Source organism: Leucoraja erinacea, chromosome 17 (genome assembly GCF_028641065.1).
Source record: "Leucoraja erinacea ecotype New England chromosome 17, Leri_hhj_1, whole genome shotgun sequence".
Classification (NCBI taxonomy): domain Eukaryota; kingdom Metazoa; phylum Chordata; class Chondrichthyes; order Rajiformes; family Rajidae; genus Leucoraja; species Leucoraja erinaceus.
The window spans coordinates 19,910,260-19,937,261 of NC_073393.1; the positions used below are offsets into that span (position 1 = coordinate 19,910,260).

Below are 27,002 nucleotides of genomic sequence, written 5' to 3' on the forward strand. Positions count from 1 at the left end.
CAGTTTATTTATGGATCCATGCTTTCCTGATTGAAAACACGCCAATTTAGTCGAATATTCTGCAAACAATATGGATTGTTTCAAGCTCTTACTGACTAAAAAATTGCTCTTTTGTACCCAACCGGCCCAGTGACAGCCCCAGTTATGAATTTTCCAATAGTATTCATCTTTCAGATCATGCAAATTGTCCATTAACTAACGTAAGGATCTGTATGTAAACTGACGTGGAGATGTTTTTGTACTCAGGGGTCATATCTTATCGAACAGTAAATGTTGCAAGAATTAAAAATAGACTCTTCAGGTTAGACCGCTAATCGGCACGAGTAGAAGCCGGGTGCATACGGCTTTTTTAGTACGAGTGGGACATGTACAGTCGATACAGTCGGTGTTTCCTCGTCAATTGAATTGTCCGCAACATGGACGTCATCTTTTTATTGTGAGTGAACATTTCCGTGCTAAATCTATATCATACCAATATATCGTAGTAATTATTTTTGCTGTTAATCTCTGTGAATCAATAAACCCGTTTTACTTCTTGAATGTCAGTGTTGCATATTATTTCTGCCTTCTTGATTCTTATATGGCTTGAATTAGAAATCTATTCTGACTATCGTAACTGTCTATTACCTCAATAATTTGACACGCGTGTAGCAGGTCGCCATTCAGCCTCATACGCTTGAGGTATACATGACAATTCTTTCAAATTTCACCCCATAAGTGTTCTAAAATGTAACACCTCACATTTCCCTGTATTCCATTCCATCAACCATTCCTCAGCCCACCTGGCTAATCGATCCAGATCCTGCTGCTATCTTTCACAACAGTCTTTACTATCTGCAAAACCACTCACTTTTGTATCATCAACAAACTTGCTAATCTTGCCCTGTATGTTCCCATCCAAATGACACGACCACAGCTGGGAAGAAACTGTCACTGGATCTGGACGTATGCGTTTTCATACTCTGTCCCTCTTGCCTAGTGGGTGAGGGGAGAAGTTGGAGTGTTCGGGTTGAGACCCTACCTTGATTATACCGATGGCTTTGCGAGGCAGCGCGCAGTGTAGATGGAGTTAATGGCAGGGAGATGGTTTGCGTGACGGTCTGGGCTGGTCCACAATTCTCTGCTATTTCTTGCGGTCTAGGATGGAGCTATTCCCACGTCACCTGTGATACATCCCGATAAAATGCTTCATACGATGCATATGTTCAGTTTTCTTAAACTATGAGGAGTACAGACAGGATAGATGTTCAGGGTCTTTATCTTAATATTGTGGAGATATGTTTAACTGGCGAGGGTATGCTTAAAATGAGATGAGTAGAAAAGCGTGGGATAATTATGTACACAGAATGTGGTTACTACCATGGACGAGCTGACAAAAATACAGCCTTTCACTTGCATTTCCCCAGGCACTTAGATAGGAAAAAAGTAGAGCGATGATCTTATGCGGTTAGCTAGGATTTGCGGGCAAAGGCATTTATTGTGCCGAACAGCCCTTATTAAGGGTAACATTCATCAAAGTAGATAATCTCTCATTAAAATCCCCTGCTCACTGCGCATTGTCTTGTAAATGATTGTCTGTACGATCTGCGACACAATGTTAATCAGGCTTATGTAATTGAAATATCGTTCGCTTCAGAGTGAATGGACGCTAGCTGGTTTCACAGCTATTGAAAAATCCTGATTCCTGCATACTCTGTTTCATTGTTCTTCGCCGTTCTTGAATGTTTCAGAGAAGCGGCGAGATCCAGAGTTGCATAGGTCAGTTTATGTTCTGACACTTCTTTGACCTGTCGAAAAATAATCAGAGATCATGAGCTGCTGATTCGCCCATATGGGCGACGTACACGGATTTTCCTTGCAGTACACTTCCGCTTTTACAATACCTGGCCATAGGTTGTTCGTTCTTCGTGGCGTTTGTTTTTCGTAGTTTTCTTCTGTCCGCTGAAGTTCATATCTGCATACGAAGGATACTGAGGGAACATTTATTTGAAAGGGAATAAACTCCGCATTTACAAACAACTGCGAAGACGAGCAAACACAAAACAAGCGGGTGGAAGCTGGGTCCGCACGACCAGTCATTCCATTGCTATATATGGTTACTTCCCTATGATGAGATTACTAAAAAAGTAAACGGAAGCAACTCGTATCTAATTGGTTTGAGTTTCCTGAATAATTAGTGAACTATTAGCCAAATCGTGAAACGCATGGGGCAAAACACTGACCGAAAGTGTGTTGGACGATGACTTCGAGGAAAATATAGAGTTGACGCGATTTCTGGGCTCAGACATGTTAGCAGATTTTCCGTCATATATCAGAACGAGCTACTCCGCAAAAAATATGACGTGTGAATTTTGAATTGGAACAGGATGTGCCTCGGTTGTGATGCTTCACTAAGTAAATAATCCGCGCGACACAGACGGATTAGACATAAACTATTTAGGATAACTCGAAGGATACGCAAGTACACGTCGCTGACGATCATGGACTATATCATAAGAATATGGGAGGATAAGGAAAAGCGCAAACGGTGCACATAGAGAGTTTCTCGAAAAGTGAATCCATCCTGTTGTCCCATCAATATCCTGTTAAACCATCAAAACAATTACCTGTTTTTCGAAATGGTGGGTTCTGGCTTCAATATTTTCAGGTGCTAGTAGAGAACATAATAAAAAGACCAAATTTAATCATCAACGTATCACAACCTGCCTGCCGATAGTCAGTTAATAATCGAGTTGTGACCAGATTCGTTCGGCTGCAGAAATTGACCATTGCGATCATGCTATCTTGTTATTTAAACAAATCCTCTCCTCGTTAGTCCTAATGCTAAGGAAAAGCACACGGAAAAGTTGAAAACCTATTGTTTGCTTCCGCTTTCCTGTGATAACTGCCCCCTATTTAAACAACCCGACCTTTGCAGCATTTCACCTAGTGTTTAAAAACGCCTTCTTTTAGAACAAACGAAAACAATGATTTTGCAACCAACGGCTTAAACCGGTTAAAATGATGTTTGCCACAGAATGCTGCGGGCCGGAAAAAGGCCAGGTGGTCTAAATCGTTATTTCAGCACTCCTCGTTCCACCTTCAACTGAACATTGCTATTTTCGGAAGTAATTCAGTGGGTTAGGCAGCATCTACGGGGGACATCGATAGTCGAAGTTCCGGCTCAACCCCAAAAGTCCCCTATCCATTGTCTATTCAGATGTTGCCAAACCGCAGAGTTATTCCAGCACTGTGTCGCTAATTTCGTACAAGGATCAAATCAATTCTTACCTTCAGTACTGTGTAATTTGTACCGCCTGACATAACACACCAGCGCTGGAATAATTAGCACGCATATGGCAAATCCACCCGCCAGAAAGTAGACGAGTTTAACGCGTGTTCCTAAAGGGAAAATAAAAGCTGAATATTATAACTTTTCAGAGGTTATCTTAATCAATTATCTTAAATAATCAGAGTACACGAACCAGGGATTACAGAATGGGTTCCACATTTTCACTTTATTACGCTGAATTCCATCTGCCACTTATTTACCCCCTCTCCCGAGCTGTCCAGGTCCTTCAGCAAACTCCCTGCTTCCTCAGCACTATCTGCCCCTGTACCCATCTTAATGTCATCTGAAAAATTGGCGAAAGAGCCATCAATTTCATCATCCTGATTTACATATAATGTAAAATGTAGCAGACACAACACCGACCCCTGCAGAACACCACTAGTCAACCGCAACAAACCACAAAATGGCCCTTTATTGGCACAATTTGCCTTCTGCCAGTCAGCCAATCTCCAATCCGTGCTACTCCCTTGCCTTTAATGCCTTGCGCTTCTATTTTATTCAGCGGCCTCACGTGTGGCATCTCGTCAAAATTCCAAACAAAATGCATCCTTAATACGGATTCTAAAATTAAAAAATGTCAATCAGTAGCCTATAAAGATTAAGCTTCGTTTTACTCTTCATACTGTCCGATTGTTGAGTATCTCAAACATTTCCCTTTGTTTCTCCTTCACACTTTATGTCTACATACTATTTTGACATTGTACGAATGCGCTTGTCACCCCCTCGCCCCGTTTCGCCGTGTTACTGGTGACAGGGAGGAAGCCCCCAACTCTCCGGCAATCAAAATATAAACATTAAGGAAACGAATTACCTGGAATGAAAACATCAAAAATGAATTCCACTGCGCATAATAAAAACACGATTTCTCGTGCACGATCTGTAATGTACTTAGTATTCGGTAAAATAGATTATTCTACTGGGTTTCGGGACTATGTCTTCTGTGTTGGGATCATTAATATCGTAAATGCTGTTTAATTGAAATATCGACCGACTGTTGACATTTTGGAAAGATAACTGCAGTCGATAGGGTTCATTTATCAACACAAGATCAGAATTATTCTGAGTTGTGATATATTTCTGAGAGGGTTTGGCGGACCAATCATTGATTCACCATTGATGTGTTGCACGTGCACTATCCCAGCTTTCAAAATCGTTTGAACAATATAGACGCAAGTCACGTTATACAACCCCGAGAAAGTGACACTCTGGATCCATTCCTGGCACATCTTCGCAGTTATTAACTCTGCTGTTTCACATCTGCAGAGACCCTGGATCAAATCTGGCCTCCAGTGTTCTCCGGGGTTTTGATATTGCTACGGTGATCACGTTACTTCCGTAGGGTACTCTAACATCTTCCCAAATCTCAACCACTTGCAGGATTGTTGGTTAATTTGCCATTATACGTAGTCATTAAGTTTGAAGAAGGGTCTCAACCCGAAACGTCACCCATTCTTTCTCTCCAAAGACGCTGCCTGTCCCGTTGAGCTACGCCAGTATTTTTGTGACTATCCTTGCTTGTCATTAAGGTGATGGTCATTTTGTGGGTAGTTGGTGGAACTGTGCAGGGAATGAAATGGGGCGACAGTAGGTTTTGTACAATTGGGGTAGCTGATCCCAAGCACTTGTTTTCTTCCTCTAACTACACAAAATATGTACACTAGAACCGTTGGGTTTGGGGCTGGAGAAAAGTATACAGTCTCCGTCGCTGCGATTGAGCTTATTATTCATAATAGTGGGGAAGTGGAAAATTTATATTTAACATTTGTACCTTATGAAAACTCAAACGATGAAGAGACAACCAAGATTAAACGATTGGGTTTATCAAACAAAAGAACAAAATATACAATGGGGGGGTACCTGTCGAGAGAATTTCATAATGGTGACTAAAGTTAAAGCAGGTACATAGCTAATGGAAATCTTATTATTTATCAAGAAAGAACTAACATGTAAGCAAGGAGGTTGTGCCATTGCGTTAATTCACATTACAAGCTCTCGTACTGGCACCGTTATCTCCAGCGCATTTCCTCCGGCTCAGCCAGGTGAACGGGCTCCATTACCTATATGTATTTTCTGAGACATTGTTTGACATTTTCTGATAATCGCACGTTCTGTAATCGCAAACTTCACTGGACCTTAATTGGTACATGTGACAATAAACTGACCTTGAAACCTTGAATGGCTGTTTCTATAAGCACCCTTTACCTCAACGTGTTTGCCTCCATCATTGTTTGGTCCACAACCATGCATGCTCAATGTATCAGTCTGCTGCTCTGATATCTAGTCCCAACACCCACCTGGAACAAGACGAGCTTTCTCCTTGTCCATAAGCTCATACGGTCACAAGGAATAGGAGTAGAATTAAGCCTTTCGGTCCATCGTCTACTCCACAATTCAATCATATCTGATCTATCTCTTCCTCCTTACCCCATTTTCCTGCATTCTCCCCATACCGTCGGACACCTGTACTAATCAAGAATCTATCTATCTCTGCCTATAAAATATCCACTGACGGCCTGCAAAGCCTTCTGTAGCAAATTATTCCACAGATTCACCGTTAATCTGTAAATCATCTTAAGTAATTTTAAGTGCTGCACAATTAGTAATGCGTTCGAAAAAAATCCCGTTATTTCAATTGGTAACCTGCAACTCTCAGACCAATAAACAATGGTCATTTAGCAAGTGCGAGGCACAGAAACATTCCGTAGGATGATTTAACAGGCCTTGGGTTCCCTGAGAAGGGTAATCACCACCTTGTGCTCAACAGCGACACATCTAGTAGAGCTGCTGTTTCACAGCACCAGAGATACAGGTTCAATTTTAACTTGGGCGTTGGGCCCTGTCTATGTGGAGTTTGCACTCTCTCCCTGTAATCATTTGGGTTTCCTCATGGTGCTCCAGGTTTCTCCCACATCTCAAAGACGTGTGGATTTATGCGGCAGCAATCTAGACGGCAGGAGAGGTAGAATTGGGACATTCGGCCATCCGCCATTCTATCGTGGCTGATCTTTCTCTCTCTCCTAACCCCACGGTCCCACCTTCTCCCCATAACCTCTGACACCTGTACTAATCTATCTCTGCCTAAAAAAATATCCACTGACGGCCTCCACGGCCTTCTTTTAATTATTTAATTCTGAGGCTATTACCTCTGGTCCTAGACTCGCCCGCTAATGGAAACATCCTCTCCTCATGCACTCTATCCAAGCCTTTCACTATTCTGTATGTTTCAATGAGGTCCCGTCTCATCTTCTAAACTCCAGCGAATAGTGCCGACAAACGCTCATCATAATTTAACCTACTCATTCCCGGGTCTATTCTTGTAAACTTCTTCCATGCTACTACCCTCTAACTTCAATGAATCATTAAGCGACCATCGGACCGCCTGACTGCTGTTCTCCCTCCACTTTCTTTCTCGCAAAGGCATTATTTCACCACAAACCATCTTCACTATCCTGTATCCGCGAACACCTACTTGCCTTCTCACCGTACCTTCGCATTGAGCGATAGATATTATAATGTTTGTCCTTTCAAAACTTCCATTAACACCATCCAGTGATCTGCGTACTCCCGCCAGAGTTCACCTTTTCAGATTTCAATTGCTCCAGTATATTTGGTGAGGTCTTTTTTAGTTGGGAAACACCAAATGCAAACGGGAGCTGCGGAAGCACAGCGGCGCAGCTATAGAGCTGCTGCATCACAGCGCGAGAGACACAGGTTTGATCCGAACCATGAATGCTGTCAGTGTGGAAGGTGTACGTTCTCAATGTGACTGCGTTGGTGTTCTTCGGGTGATATGGTCTCCTCGCACATCCCACATAGAATGGATGTGCAAGTGTGTAGACTAATTGGCTTCTGTAAGTTGTCGCCAGTGTCCAGGGAGTGGATGAAACAGTGTTCTAACAGAGAACTATATACTGGTGATCGATGATCAGCGCGGACTTGGTGTGCTGAAGGCTCCGTTTCCACGCGGTATCTCTAAAACTAACACTGTCAATATGAAGATGTTAACTCAATTTCCAATTGTACCTAAAATCGTAATCCATCTTACATTTTCAATTTGTTTCCTTTACTTCTCGTCCTACCTCAACGAAGTCACAAGAATGTGTTATGGAATCTCTTCTAACTGCAAGCAACCTTAGACCTGAGCAATGAATTCACCAATTTCAGAAAATTGGATGAAAACTGGCAGTTTCTATGAATGAAAATAATGGAATAAATTCCAGATGCTGGGCGCATAAAATTAACTAAACATAGAAACCATCAGCTGGAATTATCGTTTATCCGTATTGTGTTCGCATATTTTCTTATTTCTCCTTTATTTTCATTTTCCTCTTCTATTTGAATCCCATCACAGATCAGCAACGATGATTAAAAAAAATATCTGAGTTAATGGCCACGTATGTTACTAAATTTCCCTTGGTCTCTGCCCTCCGGTTCATTGGTTTGGTCCCGTGGAACTTGTTTCCATGTTGGATTACCATCTCTCTCCAACGTTACAGCGATAAGACTACACATTATTTTACATTTAAGCAATGTCCTTATTATGCAGGGAAACAGCTTTACAAGTATTTGCTGAGACGACTTGTTGGTGTTCTGTGTGCAGTCCTGATCATCCTTGGATTGTCATTATGTTGGAAAAGGTGCAGTAAGGATTCACCTAGGTATTACCTGGAATTCGTGGATGGAGTTATCCGGTGATGCTGAGCAGGTTGTGAGCTCTTCCCATGAGGCATGGGAGGTTTACCTAATTCAAGTATATAAAATTATGATGGGCGTAGAGAAAGTGAATGCTTACAGTCGTTTTACGAGGTTACGAGGGGTCCAAGGGGCAATTTCTTTCCGAGGAAGCTACAGAAGCGTACACAATTGTGATTTTCAAAGGAATTTTGGATAGATATTTGGATAGGAAAGATTTAGAAGGGAAATGGTCAAATGCGGAGAGATGGGTCTAGGCCAGAATGCCAACTTGCTTGACGTGGACGGGGCGGGCCGAAGGGCCTTGCTTCCATGCTGTAGAGCTCTATATGATCGGAGATAAACAGCGAGTTCCAACGTCCGCTATTACACAAACATGCAAACACAACTGTCATCTTTGCGCGATATCTCTTACTAACCCGTATCTAGTTTCGTAGACTGTCATACCTTTCCATTACAACAAAGACATGCCCGCAATCTCCATCCAAATACTTAAAAACGGTCTAGCGTAAGTTTTGGGTGGGAATTCATGAAATGTCTTGACATAAAACAGTGATATATCTCAGGACGTTATTGAAGGTATAAACCTCATACCCATTCCAGGAAAACTGTGAGTTTCAACGGTCGGAACCAGGAGGGTGACGTGAAACACGTGGCAACTATAAACCGATCGGCGATCCACTACATGCAGGAAGCTGGAAGCAACGTATAATCCCTCTTCGTTCCGTATTTTAGTGGTATTTATTCCAGAAGTTATTTCTTGGCCATCTTTATACCAGGTGAGTTCACAGTCCGCCGGGAAAAACGGAGCAGTCGTACAGTTTAGGGCCAGGGAAGGAGCGTTCATCTGTTTTATCTTCAAAGGCGTCGGTGACACTGAAACGATTTAAGACAAAGGAGTAAGTACCCCTATATCTTTATAAGACAATATAATCGCTTTCGAAATGTGTAATACCATACCTCTTGGGCGTTCCTTTAATAGCAAAGTATTTTAATTATTTTGTTGGAAATATATAGTACAGTAAACCGGCGTTATAACGCAGTTGGACAGGAGCACTATATCTGAGGGCTAGTTGAGGCAGATGTCAACACCTATCACTTTCCCCAATGCCTCCATTCTGTCCATGCGAGGAATGTAGAAGTCTGGGGACGAGGGGTGAGCCAAGTCTCTGAAATAGAGCACAGAGCATTCGGTCATCTCTCTCTAATAAAGCTACCTTGCCTCTGGGATTTCCTTGTCATGGGCGATTCTCTTCTTTTTTAATGCTAAACAGTTTTAGTTTATTATCACGTGTACCGAGCCACAGTGAAATGCTTTTTGTTGTTTGTTATTCAATGAGCGAAAATACTAAACATGATTACAATTAAGCCGGCCGCATTGTACAGATTCAGGATTACAGGATAACGTTTAGTTCAAGATAAAGTCGAGTGAAGTCCGATGAAAAAGATAGTTTGAGAATCTCCAGTAAGGTAGATGGTAGGACTTGACCTCTCTCTAGTTGGTGACAGGACGGGGTCGGGTATCTGCTGGGAACGCAATGGTGCTACACCAGACAAGGCAGAGTTCAAAGTGGTACAATCAAACAGAAAATTGCGTTAATTAACTCGTAAAGGGAGTTATTTTTGTATTATATGCAAAACACGCTGAACGGGAGAAGCAGCTTTATGTATGCGTGAAAGTCTTGTGAGAGGCAACGCGCAGAATAATGTATACGTTTGACATATGGAGTTGTATCTAATGTTACCCGGAGAATAAATAAAGTTTAGAGTGAAAAGGGTAGATATAGGAGCAACAATAAACAATACTGGGAATCTGTGGGAAGATCCGATCATGTTTGAAAATGTTTAAGATGAACTTTTAAAAGTAGTGTGATAAATTTTATTAGGATAAACGAATTTGGTCAAAGTAGTGGACGTTGTCTGCGCGGACCAGAAATGACTTTGACAAGGTTGCGCACTTGTACGTTGCTCTGGAACATTAGATCCCATGTGGTCCAGGGAGAGCTCGCCATTGGATAGAGAAATGGCTTCATGTAAGGAAGCAAAGGGTGATGGTGGAATATTGTATTTTGCGGACTAAATTCCGGGGAAGGCGAGAGGGGAACACTTACCAAGAACCTAAGGGGCATCCTTTTCATGCAGATGCTGGTGTGTATATGGACTGAGGTGCCAGATGAGGTCGCTGAGGCAGCTACAACTTTTACCAGACATTTGGACGGATGCATTGGGGATAAGGTATAGAGAATGATAAGGGCCTATTACGGTGTGACAGTATTGTGATTCGAAACATCAAGTAAGACTCACCGTGTACAATAATCCTCGTGCCATTGCTTTTGGAAATCTTTCCATTCCCGCCTCTCACACTGCAATAATAGATCCCGGAGTCACGGAAGGTCGCGTTCAACAGATGTAATTCGGCAGATCCCTTCAGGACATTGTGCATTGTCATCCTCCTGTTTGCGGTGGGATTCAACGTCCCTTCTTGACCGTCTCTCTTCCAGTATACATCCACCAGTGCATTCTGACCGAAGTTCGGGAAAGTACAGTATAGGGATACATTTTCACCTTTCACTTTCGTTACCTCATCAGGAATCTGACGCACCCTGAACGAGGAGGCCTCTTCAGTAACTGTCAAAATTAAAAAACAAACGTTAAACATGTGAAATGACAATGAACGGATTGATAAAAATGCAAATAGCTGAAATAGCTCGACCCAAAAGTAAGTTGCACATCTTATACTTTTCGCGGATTGACCTTTTCCCTGTTATTTTCCTTTAATAGAGGGAAATATGTTAACCTGTGTAACTCATATGAAGGATCGAGAGACACAGCAGCACAGCAAACATAAACATTCTGAACCAAGATGATGAAAACGATGTTTCCTCTCTGAGAGCGAGTCAAGCAGTGAAGCTTGTTGGCGAGCGTCTTGCAGCAATACCGCGTGGCCCCAATGGTTCCGTTTCACTTTGACGTCATAGCGCTGGAAAGCACACTTAGTGTCATGGAGAACACAGACGTTGCAGATATTATCTAGAGAATATGGCGCATTTTTGTGCATCATGGAAAGTTTTGATTTGATGCAGCTTCGCTTATGTCACAAACCCGGTTAACCTTTACAGATGGTTTAAATGATATGGCCAATCGAAAGAAGAATATCAAGGCAACGCAACGTGAAATACATACATAGAATTGGTAAAAAGTGTCGAAGGGAAATGCCTCGCCAGCCAAATCTAAGCGTTTTACAGATACTGCAGCAGTTAGAATGGGAGAGAAAAACCAACGCGTAGAACAAATAATCATATACTGTACATTATCTCTGCCATGGGGTAAAAAGACGTTTATGGATATGCCGGTGAATAAAGGACGGGCGCAGAGGATGGACAAAAATAAATACTTTCAAAACCTAAATGTTACTAAAGAGTTTAGAATTTAGAGAATATAGAAACAGTCCCATCGGAGCATCGAATCCACGACAACCATCGATCACCTCTTGACACCAGTTCCATGTTATCCCACTTTCTCACCCACTACCTGCATGTTAAGGGCAATTTACAGCAGCCAACAAAGCAGCAATTCTTTGGGATGTAGGAAGAAATCAGAGCACACGTAGAAAACCCATATAGTTATAAAGGAGAACTTGCAAATTCCACACAGACAGCACCGAACTAGGTTAGGATCAAACGAGGATCTCCGGCAATGTGAGGCGGCATCTTGACCAGTTACCACCATTGAAGAGGTTTATGATTTGATTTGATTTGATTCAACTTTATTGTCATTGCACAAATACGAGTACAAGTACAACGAAATGCAGTTTAGCATCTAATCAGAGTGCAAGGTAGTAAAAATACTGGTTAAAACAATATGTGCAATGTGGATGAATTAAGCTAGTACATAGGCAATAAATATAACCAGATAAAATAGTATAAAGATAGCTAGCGTCGGGTCTGTGAGTTCAGCAGGGTGATGGTATTTTGGAAAAAGCTGTTCCTCAGCCTGCTTGTGCGAGACCTGAGGCTCCTGTACCGCGGTTAGGGTGACCGCGGTCCTTACTTAATGATTTTCCCGCCCGTCTCAGACACCGTTTGCGGGGGAGGGCATCCATGGCAGGGAGCGGGGCATCGATGATGTGCTGAGTGGTTTTCACCACCCGTCGCAGTGCCTTCCTGTCAGCTGTTGTGCAGCTGCTGTACTATACCGTGAAGCAGGTGGTCAGGATGCTTTCAACGGTACAGCGGTAGAAGTTGGACAGGATCTGGGGGGGACAGTTGAACTTTCTTAAGCCTCCTCAGAAGGTAAAGGCGCTACTGCTTCAGTTTGGTGGTATTGAGGAACCAGGACAGATCCTCTGAGATATGTACCCCGAGGAATTTGTAGTTGGAGACGCGCTCCACCTCAGTCCCGTTTATGTGGATGGGGGTATGTCTGCCACCTCTGGTCTTCCTGAAGTCTACGATGATTTCCTTTGTCTTCTTTGAGTTGAGGAAGAGGTTATTATTGGTACACCAGGCTGCCAGGTTCTGGACCCCCTCCCTGTAGGCTGATTCGTTATTGTCTCTGATCAGTCCTACCACCGTGGTGTCATCGGCGAATTTTATGATGGCGTTGGAGCCATACATAGGGACACAGTCATGGGTGAAGAAGGAGTCGAGTAGAGGGCTGAGCACACAGCCCTGTGGTACGCCAGTGTTCAGTGTCAGAGTGGAGGAGGTGAGGTTGTTGATCCTAACAGACTGGGATCTGTTGCTGAGGAAATCCAGTGTCCAATTGCAGAGGGAGGTGGTGATGCCAAATCCGCTGAGTTTGGTGATCAAACTGGCGCGGATGACAGTATTAAATGCGGAGCTGAAGTCGATGAACAACAACCTGATGTAGGAGTTGTTATTGTCCAGGTGGGTCAGGGCAGAGTGTAGGGCCGCAGATGTGGCGTCAAGAGTCAAGAGAGAGTCAAGAGTCAAGAGTATATTTAATTGTCATTAAACTATTGTCATTAAACCTCTGTAGACCTGTTGGGCCGGTAGGCAAACTGATGGGGGTCCAGTGTGGGAGGGAGACTGAATTTGAGGTGAGCCAAGATCAGTTGCTCAAAGCACTTCACGATGACGGGGGTGAGTGCCACTGGGCAAAAGTCATTGAGACTCCCTGAAGCTGACTGTTTGGGCATTGGCACAATGGTTGAGGTCTTGAGGCAAGTAGGGACGACACCCTGGGCCAGTGACAGGTTGAAAATGTCAGTGAAGACCAGGGATAGTTGTCCAGCACATGCCCTGAGCACACGCCCGGGATGCAATGGGGCCGGCAGCTTTGTGCTCGTTCACTTTGCTCAGTACAGCAGAGGTGGAGAGACTGAGGGGTTGTCCATTCGGGGGTGGGGCAGGTTTGATGGCCGGTGTTATATTGTCCCGATCAAAACGAGCATAGAAGTAGTTTAGCTCGTCAAGAAGGGAGACGTTGTCTGGGGGGGGAGGGTGTTAACTTTATTGTAGTCGGTAATGGACTTGATGTTTTGCCACATGCGTCTGGGGTCGGAGATGTTTTGAAAATGCTCCTCGAAAATGAGCCCAAGCATTGATCAATTCCAATCAGCTGGTCTTCAATACTCACAGATTTGTAGTATTTTGAAATATATATTGGATATTATCCTCCGTGGTTCTATACATTCAGTAATTATTCCTGGTTAGTTCTGAATAGCAAATGTGAACCTTGCGTTTCGGGCAGCGAGAGAAAGAGAGGGATAGGATCGCCGCGAAACGGGAAGGTTAGATCAAATGACATAGCAAACACGTGCTGCCTTGTAATCCTTGTTGTGCACATCGTGGCACGTCTGCACGTGGCTGCTGCTTCTTTGGGGGTTTCCTCGGACTTTCAATCTTCCGAAGGCTTTTCAAAATTGGGGCTCGGCGAAAAGAGCACATGGAATAGGGATCAGCAGAGACGAGTGAATTGTAACTTGGTTAATGATTCGAAAGCGGAGAATCGGAATAGACAGACACTTCTCAATGTGGCAGCTCGTCACCAATGGAAATTAGGCTGTGGGCCGAGCATCAAAAATGTGTCTAGAAATCGGTTTTCGTGACTCAAGTCACCGAACTACAAGAAATTTCCCACAGATTTAGATGAAATATAAGTGAGAAGGAAGTCATAACTCGTCAGTGTCAAAAGTTGCACATTAATTAATTAAATTAATTTGAAAATGAAATCGGGAAAGCAAGCGCCATCTAGTGGCCAATTCTCATATTACACCACAGACTGCTTATTTCCGTGTTGCAGTCCATTAAACTAGATTATTATACCTATATACATATGACTTGTAAATATGACTGTAATCATATATAATTAAGTATAATTATATGATATGAAAATAATATGATTAATATAATTGTAAGTGTTTTTTTAATGACACTGTCGCAGAAGTCCTGCTCCTGAACCAGCCTAATTAATGGGTGAGGGCAGTTCTTGTGGGTTCCTCCCTTTACTGAACCCCACTGACTGCCAGTGTACAGAGTGGGGTCACGGCCATAGTGGGACTGGGGCAGTTCCAGGCTGGGGGACAGTCCTGCAAGGCATCTTCCAGTCGCTTTAACAGGAAATGTAATGAGACTGCAGCAGAGGTCCCGGGTTTTAAGGGTTCATGAACCTGCCCAATTAAAGGGTCAGGACAGATCTTCTGGGTTCCCCGTTTTACTAAGTCCCACTGACTGCCATAGTGGGGAGAGTGGGGGTAATGGCCATAGTGGGACTGGGGCAGTGCCAGGCTGGGTGGCAGACCTGTAAGAGACCTGTCTTATTTCTGATGTAAATGTCACATCCTGACCAAGAATCGAATGATCTAATGTTTACTCGATGAGTATTCATTTTAAGCTACAATGAGCCTATATATATATGATAGAGACCCCCCGATGGTTACTTTGCAAATGAGGGCTATTACCTTTAACCTAAAATAACCCTAAAAGTGTTGCATTCTTTGAGTATCTGTAGTTTGTGTGTGTGTCTGTGTATACCTGTCAAACGTGTATCTGTAGATGTGTGGATGTAAGTGTGCATGTATGTGTGCATGTATGTATGTGTGTGTGTGTGTGTGCGCGGATGTATGTGTGCATGTATGTGTGTGTGTGTGTGTGCATGCATGGAAGTGTGCGTACGGATGGATGTGTGTGTGGATGTGTGTATGTATGTGTGGATGGGTGGGCAGTTGCACTGTCATTCACCAGCACGCCATTATCATAAGTAATTCACTCATTGTTTAAATAATTTGAACAAATAAACAGTGAAACGATCGACACTAAAATAAAACTTTATATAATCATTTATTTCCACAATGTATTTGTTTACATTACATCTGATCGTCATCTGAATATTCTTCATCAGATTCCAAGTCTAAGTTTTGATAAGTCCATTAATAAGTTCAAGTGGAGGGTCAAGCATGAGGCCAAAAAAAACATCTCATAGTCATTAAGTCTGCATCGACTTCAATTCATAACATTTCAACCTCTTCTTACTGTTAATGGGAATACCACTGTTACTACCATAGATAAATTAGTTCAAGTTTGTTCAAATACACCAATTCATTTCTACATAAACATCAGCCATTTCTGACCATTACTCACTGCAATGGCAGCCTATAAAGTGCAATGAATATTCTTCCGTTTTTCTCCCGTGGTCGGGGCCTTGAAACCGCCGCTACGGACGGCACTATGTACAGCCACTATGTACAACCTTCCACTCACCCTACCCTTCATTCGCTATGTTAATGCATAGGCCCTACGATCGGAGCACTTTTTCCCGGTAAGTTATCGCAGGCAGCTCCGAGATTAGATGTTAAAGACTTATTATCTACAACAAGCTGGCATTACTGAAAATGTTTAATTTACCTTGTGTTGTGGATACACATAGTTTAGGCCCTCAACTTCATGAATGAATGAATGAATGATTGAATGATTGAATGATGAGTGAGCGAATGAGTGAGTGAATGAATGAATGAATGGGTGAATGAGTGAATGCATGAAGGAATGAATTGAGTGAGTGAGTGACTCGGTGAATGAATGAATATATGATTGAATCAATGAGTGAGTGAATGAATGAATGAGTGAATGTACATAAGGACAGCTATTTAAAATCGAGTCGCATCGGAATTGCTTTTCACGGAACTCCCTATGGAGTTATGAGGGGAGATTATTGAAAGCATTTAATTGAATTACCGATATTTGATAATGAAAGATCAGGGGATGGAAGGCTATGGGGAAATGGCATAGAAGGAGAATTGGAGGCAAGGGTGGATTAAGGACTTGCTGAATGGCGGGCAGCCTTCAGTGTTCAGATAACATATTCCCTGTTCCTAACACTTCAATTTTGCCGAAGATATATGCAAATAACTGGCGTAACTCAGCGGGACAAGTAGCATCTCTGGGGAGAAGGGAAGGGTGACACCTCAGGTTGAGACCTTTCTTCAGACAGTTTTACTTCTTCAAACGAGACATACCTTGAGGAGATTTCGCAGTGGAGCGCGCAAAATGTGTCAAAAAGTACTGCAGATAATGGTTTACATCGAAAGTTGGGGACCCGGGGGGAAGAAGAAGCTCCATCGGCCGGCCCGCGGACAACTTCTACCGCGGGCGCGGCATGGACTTACCATCACCCCTGGAGGGGAGCTTCGACCACCGGCCCTGCAGTTTGCGGTGCTTCTTGCTGCGGCGCGGCGGGAACTTTAAATCTTCGACCGCCGGCCTGCGGCCTACACCATCCTGAAGCCGCGGTCTCCGGTGGGGAGGAGCCGATCCTGGACTTACCTTGACTTTACTTTGTTCTTTACCATCTGGACACCCGCAGCAACGGCTGCGGAGGTGGAGGTCCCGACCACGGGGGGAAATGGAAAATGGAGGACTGGCCAATTTCTGTGCCTTCCACCACAGTGATGAATGCTGTGCTGGATGTTTGTGTAAAATTTTTATTGTGGTTGTGTGTTCTTTATTATTGTACCGCTGCTGACAAATTCATTTCACTTGCACTTTATGTGCAATGTGACGAATAAAACTGATTGATTGATTGATTGATTGATTGATTGATTGATTGATTGATTGATTAATTAATTAATTGATTTATTGATTGATTGGTTGGTTGGTTGATTGATTGATTGATTGATTGATTGATTGATTGATTGACTGATTGACTGATTGACTGATTGATTGATTGACTGATTGATTGATTGATTGATCGATCGATCGATCGAATGATCGATTGATTGATTGATTGATTGATTGATTGATTGATTGATTGATTGATTGATTGATTGATTGATTGATTGAACGATTGATTGATTGATGGATTGATTGATTGATTGATTGATTGATTGATTGATTGGTTGATTGATTGATTGATTGATGGATTGATTGATTGATTGATTGATTGATTGATTGATTGATTGATTGATTGATTGATTGATTGATTGATTGATTGATTGATTGAGGTAGACACAACATGCTGGAGTAACTCAGTGGGCTAGGAAGCATCTCTGGGGAGAAGTAAAGGTGACGTTTCAGGTCGAGACCCTTCTTCAGCAGTGCCGGATTTAGATGAAGAGAGGCCCTAAGCTGTTCCACTTGTGAGGCCCCCAACGACCGGACAGCCATGGCGGCCAAATCTCCCACAATTCAAAGCGAGGGGGAAAGTGCCCAGCGGCGAACAGCCCAGTGCCCAGCGGCGAAGTGCCCAGTTGCCGTTGCAGTGCGCATGCGCAGGGCGGCCGATGATGTGCTGGCCGTGGTTGTGCGCATGTGCAAGGCGGCCAGCCGTGCCGGCGGATGAGGAGCGAGCGGAGCCCGGCGGCCCGGACACGGGGAGCGGGGGGAGAGAGAGAGATAGAGAGGGGGCCGCCCAGAGTTGAACGGTAGGTGTTTTGCCTTGGCACAGCATTTTGTGTGTATCTTCAGTTTTATTTCTTGGTCTTTTGACTCCTACCGTTTTTCCCGAATCGAAAGCGATCTTTTTTTTTAATCCTGTTACACGGAGAAATGGGGATGGCGTTAAATTGTTCCCATCATCCAGGCGGAATTATGCTCGACATCCCACTCCTGCCTCGGCTCGGATGTACGCGGACCATCGCAGAACTGCAAAATCTTGCCGATCTGAGGTCTGTTTGGATGACAGAGAAATACTCTCTTATGTACATCCTCGATTAATTGCCAGTTTTGACCATGATGTGAACCGCTCGCCTTTCAATTTGCCGATGAAATCAACAATGTGAACCTCTGGCGCTTTGCATGTCATACGGCAGTTAAATGTAGCAAAGGCTGGGCAAGGGGTAGAGGAGGAGGAGGTAGCTGAACTGTTTCGAGAAAGGCACCATGTACTCACTTGATACTCCATGATGACTTAGCTTTGCTAGCATCATGGCGTGTTGAATGGAAAGTATTGGCGCAATCAAAACAGGGCGCATCTGCGACACGTCACTGTATTTTCACAAAGGTCGACCGTGGACACCACATGCGTGACGATCAGTACGAGGACATTGCTTAATAGATCGCATGGGCAAAAGCGCAATGGCAGCCATTTCTAGCTGCATTGAATTTCTGTAGTTGTTCAGCAAATGCTTTGTGAAGTTTTCGGAAACGTGTGAGCGGCCACTAACTTCACCTTTGATCCGCGTCAATGCGCAGAGAGGCAGCTCATGCATGAGATGAGCATGAGCAGACTCACTTTCCGGCACACCCACTGAACCCAAGCATACTCGCGGCATTCCTCGCTCACTATTTATTCGACACTTGTTTCAGTCGACTGTTCTCTGCAGTTTTGCCGTGAATGATGACACGTATCTTACTGCAATTGATTGTTCTTCACATCAGCTGCGCCGGTATATTTTACTCTTGCTATAGACAGTCCGACCGAAAGTTAATTATCAGTTTATATGTTTGCTGATCCTTTATCTTTATTTATTTTCTCCTTTCGTGCAATTTTCAATTAATTTGGTCAATACCTCGCTTTAATCCTAAACCTTATAGTTTGATTTTTCGTTTCCCGACAGCTGGTGGCGATGGTCCGTTGACCGTAACACAAGTTCCAGAAGCAGTTTTGATGCGGGGTGACTCGGCAGTGCTTTACTGCATTTATCCAATCTTCTCAGACAACAAGCCGTACACAGTGCATTGGTGGAGAGATGGGGATAATAGATTCCTGGAAGAAAGTGCAGATAAACGAATCCAGTTTTATTTCCTGAGAGGGGGAAGCGCTGTTTTACGGGTGGAGAACGTGACAGTGAAGGACGCCGGGCTCTATTTCTGCAGCTTGACCCGTTCCAAAGTTTTAAACGGGACTGGTACAAAGCTGGTAGTTTACGGTGAGTTTCGGGGAGAGGAGTGAGCCAGATCGGTTAACTTCACCACCTCAAAGCGATTAGCTCAATCACGTTGAAGAAATTCCGCATTATTCATCACCTGTGTCCTTTGAAATAACATGATTTGTGTGATTGGTTAGAGAGTATTTTTGACGCAATTATCAAAGAATGCGAATAGACTGATTGAGAGAGTAAATGACGCCTTCCACATCTCCTGCTTGACAGAATTATAAAACCTTTCGCGTATATTTTAGAATTGCTTTAACACAGCGGGAATGGAAACCAACGACACAGGTAGTTGGAATTGAAAATATGTAGAGTTCCGAATGTGGTACTGATCAAGGAGATTATTATTTTTAATTGATTTATTTGCATCTGCCATCTGTTTTATCTGGTGTAAGGAATTACAAGTGTATTGCCCCTGTCCCACTTAAGAAACCTGAACGGAAACCTCTGGAGACTTTGCGCCCCACCCAAGGTTTTCGTGCGGTTCCCGGAGGTTGCAGGTGCTTGCCGGAGGTTGCAGGTAGTGGAAGCAGGTAGGGAGACTGACAAAAACCTCCGCACGGAAACCTTGGCGCAATTACCGGTCTAACGCAATATCAATGTTATTATTGTACTGCACCCTCTCCGGTGGTAGATGTTCCAGGTATGCAAAACGTCCTCTTCTCCTTTACATTTTTCTCGTTTTACCTAAAAACCCTGCCACATAGTCCTTAATTCCACTATTCAGGGGAAAAGACCCCGTCTATGCTATGAGTGGCCCCGATATTAAAAACAAAAACGTCTATTAAGTTACTCCTCTGCTTCCTTCTTTCCATTGAGAATAAACGCAGTTCACCAAATGTCTCGTTATAAAAAAGGTCCTCTATTTCAGTCAACATTGGTACCATGTTTAACCGTAGTATAAATTTGGTCACACTTCTGATTGCCCCGGATTACTTGAAATGGTATAGCAGCCGTGAAGCGAGTCAATCATTGAGGAAAGCAACATTCAAGATCTATATTGTTACATTTAGTCTGCAGAAGGGTCACCACCCGAAACGTCACCTATTCCTTTTATCCAGAGATGCTTCAGCGCGCTGGGTTACTCCAGCTTTTTGTCAGGTTTAACGCAGAATCTACAGTTCCTTCCTACACATTGTTGCATTAACGTGTACTTTCCGCTCACCTTCCAAGCGATAGAAAACTTCCCCCTGGTCCAAGTTTACAATATTTTTTCACACAAGGACACATTTTTCTGTCCTTCTAGCTCAAACATATTTTTGACCTCAAGTTACTGCTGAATAAATCTTCTGCTCGATTTATTTATTCCATATAACCATATAACCATATAACAATTACAGCACGGAAACAGGCCATCTCGGCCCTACAAGTCCGTGCCGAACAACTTTTTTTCCCCTTAGTCCCACCTGCCTACACTCATACCATAACCCTCCATTCCCTTCTCATCCATATGCCTATCCAATTTATTTTTAAATGATACCAATGAACCTGCCTCCACCACTTCCACTGGAAGCTCATTCTACACCGCTATCACTCTCTGAGTAAAGAAGTTCCCCCTCATATTACCCCTAAACTTCTGTCCCTTAATTCTGAAGTCATGTCCTCTTGTTTGAATCTTCCCTATTCTCAAAGGGAAAAGCTTGTCCACATCAACTCTGTCTATCCCTCTCATCATTTTAAAGACCTCTATCAAGTCCCCCCCTTAACCTTCTGCGCTCCAGAGAATAAAGACCTGACTTATTCGACCTATCTCTGTAACTTAGTTGTTGAAACCCAGGCAACATTCTAGTAAATCTCCTCTGTACTCTCTCTATTTTGTTGACATCCTTCCTATAATGGGGCGACCAAAATTGTACACCATACTCCAGATTTGGTCTCACCAATGCCGTGTACAATTTTAACATTACGTCCCAGCTTCTATACTCAATGCTCTGATTTATAAAGGCTAGCATACCAAAAGCTTTCTTTACCACCCTATCTATATGAGATCCCACCTTCAAGGAACTATGCACGGTTATACCCAGATCCCTCTGTTCAACTGTATTCTTCAATTCCCTACCATTTACCATGTACGTCCTATTTTGATTTGTCCTGCCAAGGTGTAGCACCTCACATTTATCAGCATTAAACTCCATCTGCCATCTTTCAGCCCATTTTTCCAAATGGCCTAAATCACTCTGTAGACTTTGGAAATCCTCTTCATTATCCACATCACCCCATATCTTGGTATCATCTGCATACTTACTAATCCAACTATTTCAACAACGACAAAGAATATATTTGTAAAATTTAGATTGTCGAGCTATTATTATGGGTTACATTTTGTACAATTATATCACCAAATTATAATATAAATCGTGAAGACGTTTTGAAAATTCAAGTTGTTTAAGAAGGAACTGCAGATGCTGGAAAATCGAAGGTAGATAAAAATGCTGGAGAAACTCAGCGGGTGCAGCAGCATCTATGGAGCGAAGGAAATAGGCAACGTTTCGGGCCGAAACCCTTCAGTCTGAAGAAGGGTTTCGGCCTGAAACGTTGCTTATTTCCTTCGCTCCATAGATGCTGCTGCACCCGCTGAGTTTCTCCAGCATTTTTGTGTACCTTAGAAAATTCAAGTTAATGCTTTGGCTCTTGATGTCAGAACGCATCATTTACTTGCGCTGCGAGTAAAAACAGAAACGATATGATATTTATGAAGTAAGGTAACTGTTGTATAATAGACCCAAACTGTAAAATCAGGGCATACAATAAAAAGGTTTAAAAGGAATGAAATTAGACGTTAGTTTATACCACAAGGTACAAACTTAACAGTTTTAAATCGCTTTAAGTGCATTAGATATACAACTAGGCTGCAAAAAATATGGTTCAATTAAGATTATTTTCGAGGCTACAATGAAATTTGATTCGTCACGAAAATCACCGGAACTGGTGAAATTTAAAAATCGTTTTATTTTCCAGACCCTCCAACTCCTCTGAGCTTGACCACCATGCTGCCGGAGAACACATCGGTTACTCTGATTCTCGTTTGTAAAACAGCCACGTTCTTTCCCTTTGATCTGAATATTACTTGGTACAAAAATGGGTCAGATATTATACAGAAGATTGAGCCAAACAAAACGCAGACATCAGCAGGACTGTACGAAGCTTGGAGCTGCCTGACCGAGACAGACGATGTGGAGAGCGGGACAGTTTATACCTGCCAGGTGTCTCATATTTCTCTTCCAAATCCAACCAATATCAGCTACACTTTCTACAGCCGAGGTAAGAATAACGATACGTTTACGGTATAATTTGGCCACTTAGAACCCTGATTCCCTCATGAACAGGCGCAGATAATAAAGAATAATATTGTTCGTTTAGCATATATAGAACCGTTGATATATTGTGTACTTCCCTTTCACTGACGTGAGGCTCATCAACTGTCATTCCTTTGCGTAATTGAAGCAAAACAAGGGCATTTAGCGGATAACAGCCAGCCTGTTTCAGTGACAGCGCTCCTTTCAGCACATCTTCAGCAGGCGCACCAAAATACTATTATTCCCAACCAGCCTTGTCGATTTCGCAAAGTTGTCTGCTGTGGATTTACTAGTTCACCACTCAACGTGTTTCGAACATAGCTTAGTGCACGGACAATAATTATTGATTAGCTAAGGCAATTAGGACAACGAAATTGATCGTATAATAATTTGAAGAGCTGGCTTTGTCTAGCAGGTTCTGCACCTGGGGAGTCATGAATACCGTTAAATGAATTAAGGTTGTATTTTAGAATTCTCAGTTTTAACGCGGACAGTCATGTATCAGGAACACACACTTGCTAAAGTTATTGTCACCCGTCCGCCTGTGAACGAATGTAGAAGCAAGACATAAATGCTAGCAATGAGAGGAACACATTGACATAGAAGTCCTACGAGCAATAAACCGATGTTAAATGCGTCTTCCATCATGAATGATTGATTTACAATCTTCTTCTGCTAGAAATGTCAAACAGGACGATTCACCTCGGCATACGAACGAATGTTCGCATGTGCAAAAGTCACACTTTCTGCATATGGCCTCACCTATCATGCAAATATACTCCTGCCATATTACGTTAGCTTCGCCCGGCATGTGATTTACTCTTCCCTCAATATGTTTCTCCAGATTTGGACTGGACTTATTCTCCTTTGCACCAATCCACTCAGCACCCAGTGAGGTTCTTTAAACTTTACAAGGGATTTACTCATTCCTGTTTCACGATTTCTAAACCTGTCGAGGCAGGGGAAGACAACATTCCACAAAGTACTTCTGCGTGTTTTTCATTGATTTACCATTATCCTTGAACTTTATGCTCCCCATAAATTACTTTTTGCACTGGGTCCTTATTCTTCGCTTGCAGATTTCACACGATCGGTTATAATTGACATTTTTCAAATGAATTGCGTTCCATAATTCCAGGTTCACTTACTTTAGTTGTTAGAATTCAATTTCCAATGAATTCCAATGTACTTCTTTGCTAAAAGTAGGCAGCGTCCGCCCATGATTAAACACATCTACCAAATGGTTTCAATGTAATTAAATTAGAGACAGTTGAAAATTTCGTCATGGTTACATGATCTGCCAGCATCATCATTGAAGTAAAATAACTGCATTAGAAAACCTACGCCAGAATTTCGGTAAATATATTGAGGGCATGCTGTTTCATGCCCGAATTAGGAACATTGTTTGTATAGAAAAGACATTTGTACAGAATGGAGAAAGTCTAACGAGCAAATTTTACAATCAATTCCCGTTTGTCTATATTGGACAAATATTTTTTAGATTAAGTAACAAGCCAATTTGATGAATAATTGTTGTAGATGACGTGAATAAGAAGTTTTGAGAAAAGGATTCGACAAAGCTTCAAACAAAATGTTGGTTATTAAATTTGTCGCTCATAGGAATAAAGCAAACAACTAATAAATTTTAAACTAATAAACCGCCTTTGCGGTTGCAGCTCCTAGACTGTGGAACAGCATCCCCCTTCCCATCAGAACTGCCCCCTCCATGGACTCCATTAAGTCAAGACTAAAATCTTATCTATACTCCCAAGCCTTTCCTGACGTCCACTGAGCGAGGGCTATATGTTTATATGTATGTAGTTTGTTTGTTTATACTATTCTTATAACAAATGTAAAGCCCTTTGGCCAACGAGAGTTTTTTTTTTAATGTGCTATATAAATAAATGTGACTTGACTTGACTTGACTAAACAAACGAGTTTTCAGGAAGGCATATGAAGGAATGTGATGGAGAGAGTAACCAAGAAAAAGCGGGGAATAAATAGGACGTTGCTCTTCGATTATCCGGGTTCGAAATGATGGATGTAATAAGGTCTACTAAGTAATCAGTTCACGGTTCTTACAAAACTTGCTATCAAAGATAAAAGCTGACCGATGTCTGTTGTAATTTGATGCATTTGAAATAAGATCACGAGACAGGACGGAAATTGTTTTGTCCGCATCCTTTCAATAAAGATGCGCGGGTATGCCGTTCCAAATCATTGCTTATTTAATGTAATTTAATAGTTCTGCTGATAGGTTGTTATTAATTAATTACCTCAAATTAATAACAATATTCTGTGTTTGGAGGGGATAATGGGAAGGTGCCGCAACACCTAAGCCCTCCAGGTAGGTCATTGAAATTCTGCAGGAAAGGCGCATTGTCGACTGTGTATTTTGACTGTATCCATTTTCAATAGACAATAGCCAATAGGTGCAGGAGTAGGCCATTCGGCCCTACGAGCCAGCACCGCCATTCAATGTGATCATGGCTGATCATCCCCAATCAGTACCCCGTTCTTGTCTTCTCCCCACATCCCCTGACTTCGCTATCTTCTTTAAGAGCCCTATCTAGCTCTCTATTGAAAGCATCCAGAGAACCGGCCTCCACCGCCCTATGACGCTATGTGCCACCCTGAACACATAGAACATCTATCCACCTTTGGAAGGGAAATACTAAGTCATGTACATCAATATAATGAAGGGCTCTAAAATACAGATTTTCCATCGGCACCCTGGATTCAAAAATAAACAAAATATAGGAATGTGTATTCAAAAATGCTGGAGAAACTCAGCGGGTGCAGCAGCATCGATGGAGCGAAGGAAATAGGCAACGTTCGCTCCATAGATGCTGCTGCACCCGCTGAGTTTCTCCAGCATTTTTGTGCATCTTCGATTTTCCAGCATCTGCAGTTCCTTCTTAAACACATAGGAATATGTGTTTCTGTGTTGTACGATACTTCGTTTGTAACTGCTCAGTCACAGCGAGCAAAATCTACCTTGGATTATCTTCCCACTCTCTTGAATTTAATTTAAAAGATTCCTGTCGATTTGGGATCGCAATTCACACCAAAATTCAATTTCCACAATTACGTTCCCAATATTCCACGAATATTGCATCGTCTGGAACTCAGCGTTGGGCACATCAGGGCCGACATAAACGTAATGATGGCGGGGGAATGTTTCTAGCCTCACTGTATAATCACATGATGAAGAGTAAATACGTGTTTTTATAATTTCCAATTTCTGGATATTCCACAAGATGGCCTGTTGTACCGACACAGCTATATATCACTACACGTTACGCTCTGCAACATGGCTATATACACTCTTCGAAGTAATTAGTATTGGTTGTAGCCAAATAAAAAAAATTCTGCACCTCAATGATGCTTTCATTATATGAGTCATATGCACACAACTGGTATTGGACAGAAATGGAAGCCAGCAACTGCGCTCGTGGGCAATGTTCCCATCGGTTTATTTCGCGTCGGAAAGTCAAATCGATATATTTTTTTAAAAGACAGAATGACGCTGTTGAACTGATTGCCTGTCCTATTATATAATACTGTACATATGTTAAAATTAACCACTATTTTTTTTAATCGTTTACAGTTTTTATTAATCCACCTCATAACACGATTGTTGGTTGGATAAGAGCAGGATTGATAGCTATCATAATCGTTATTTTCATTGTGATATATAAAGGTAAGACTCCGAAGCTACTTGATCTCTAGATTGTTGTAAAATTAACCAATCGGAATTCAGCAATACTTTAGTTTAGTTTAGAGATACAGCGCGGAAACAAGCCCCCCGGCTCACCGAGTCGGCGCCGAACAGCGATCCCCGCAACCTACACACACTAACGTCAATTTATAATTATATCAAGCCAATTAACCTACAAACCTGTAAATCTCTGGGCGAAAACCAGATGTACTGGAGAAAATAATGTTTGAGAGTTTTATTGGATCGGACACAACGCGGTTAGCTAATCTATAAATACACCCGCCGCATCTCACTAGGTGCATGGTTTCTCGGAAGCTAACCTTTGAGCTAGTCACCGATTTGTACATGAAGGATTGATGCTTGGTGTTGTGGGCCAGGTTGTGGAATAAGGGGTGGAGTCTGAGAAAATGGGTCGGTGATGCAAAAACTCATTTTGCAATTGATTCTGCTTCGATTCGACAACTTGAAGAGGACTCATATTCTGTAGATTTTTAACTATTGATATCGTGATATTAGTTTCACTGCATACATGTATACAAAAACAAAAGTAATCAGAAAAATATAAAGTTTTATATGCTGCTAGATGTATTGGCTACCACTCTTTGTCTCGGCCAAGAGTGATTTTTTTTCTCT

General features: G+C 42.4%; 1 long non-coding RNA gene across 1 annotated transcript; it reads right to left on the bottom strand.

Annotated features, from left to right (window-relative positions):
* Positions 1-424: 424 nt before the first annotated feature.
* On the bottom strand, positions 425-10,645 carry LOC129705255 (uncharacterized). The gene is made up of 5 exons (XR_008724868.1): positions 10,328-10,645; positions 8,618-8,899; positions 2,607-3,381; positions 1,884-1,970; positions 425-1,787 (listed from the first exon to the last, which is right to left on the bottom strand). It is a non-coding gene; the product is annotated as an uncharacterized LOC129705255 (long non-coding RNA).
* Between the last annotated feature and the right edge of the window lie 16,357 nt (positions 10,646-27,002).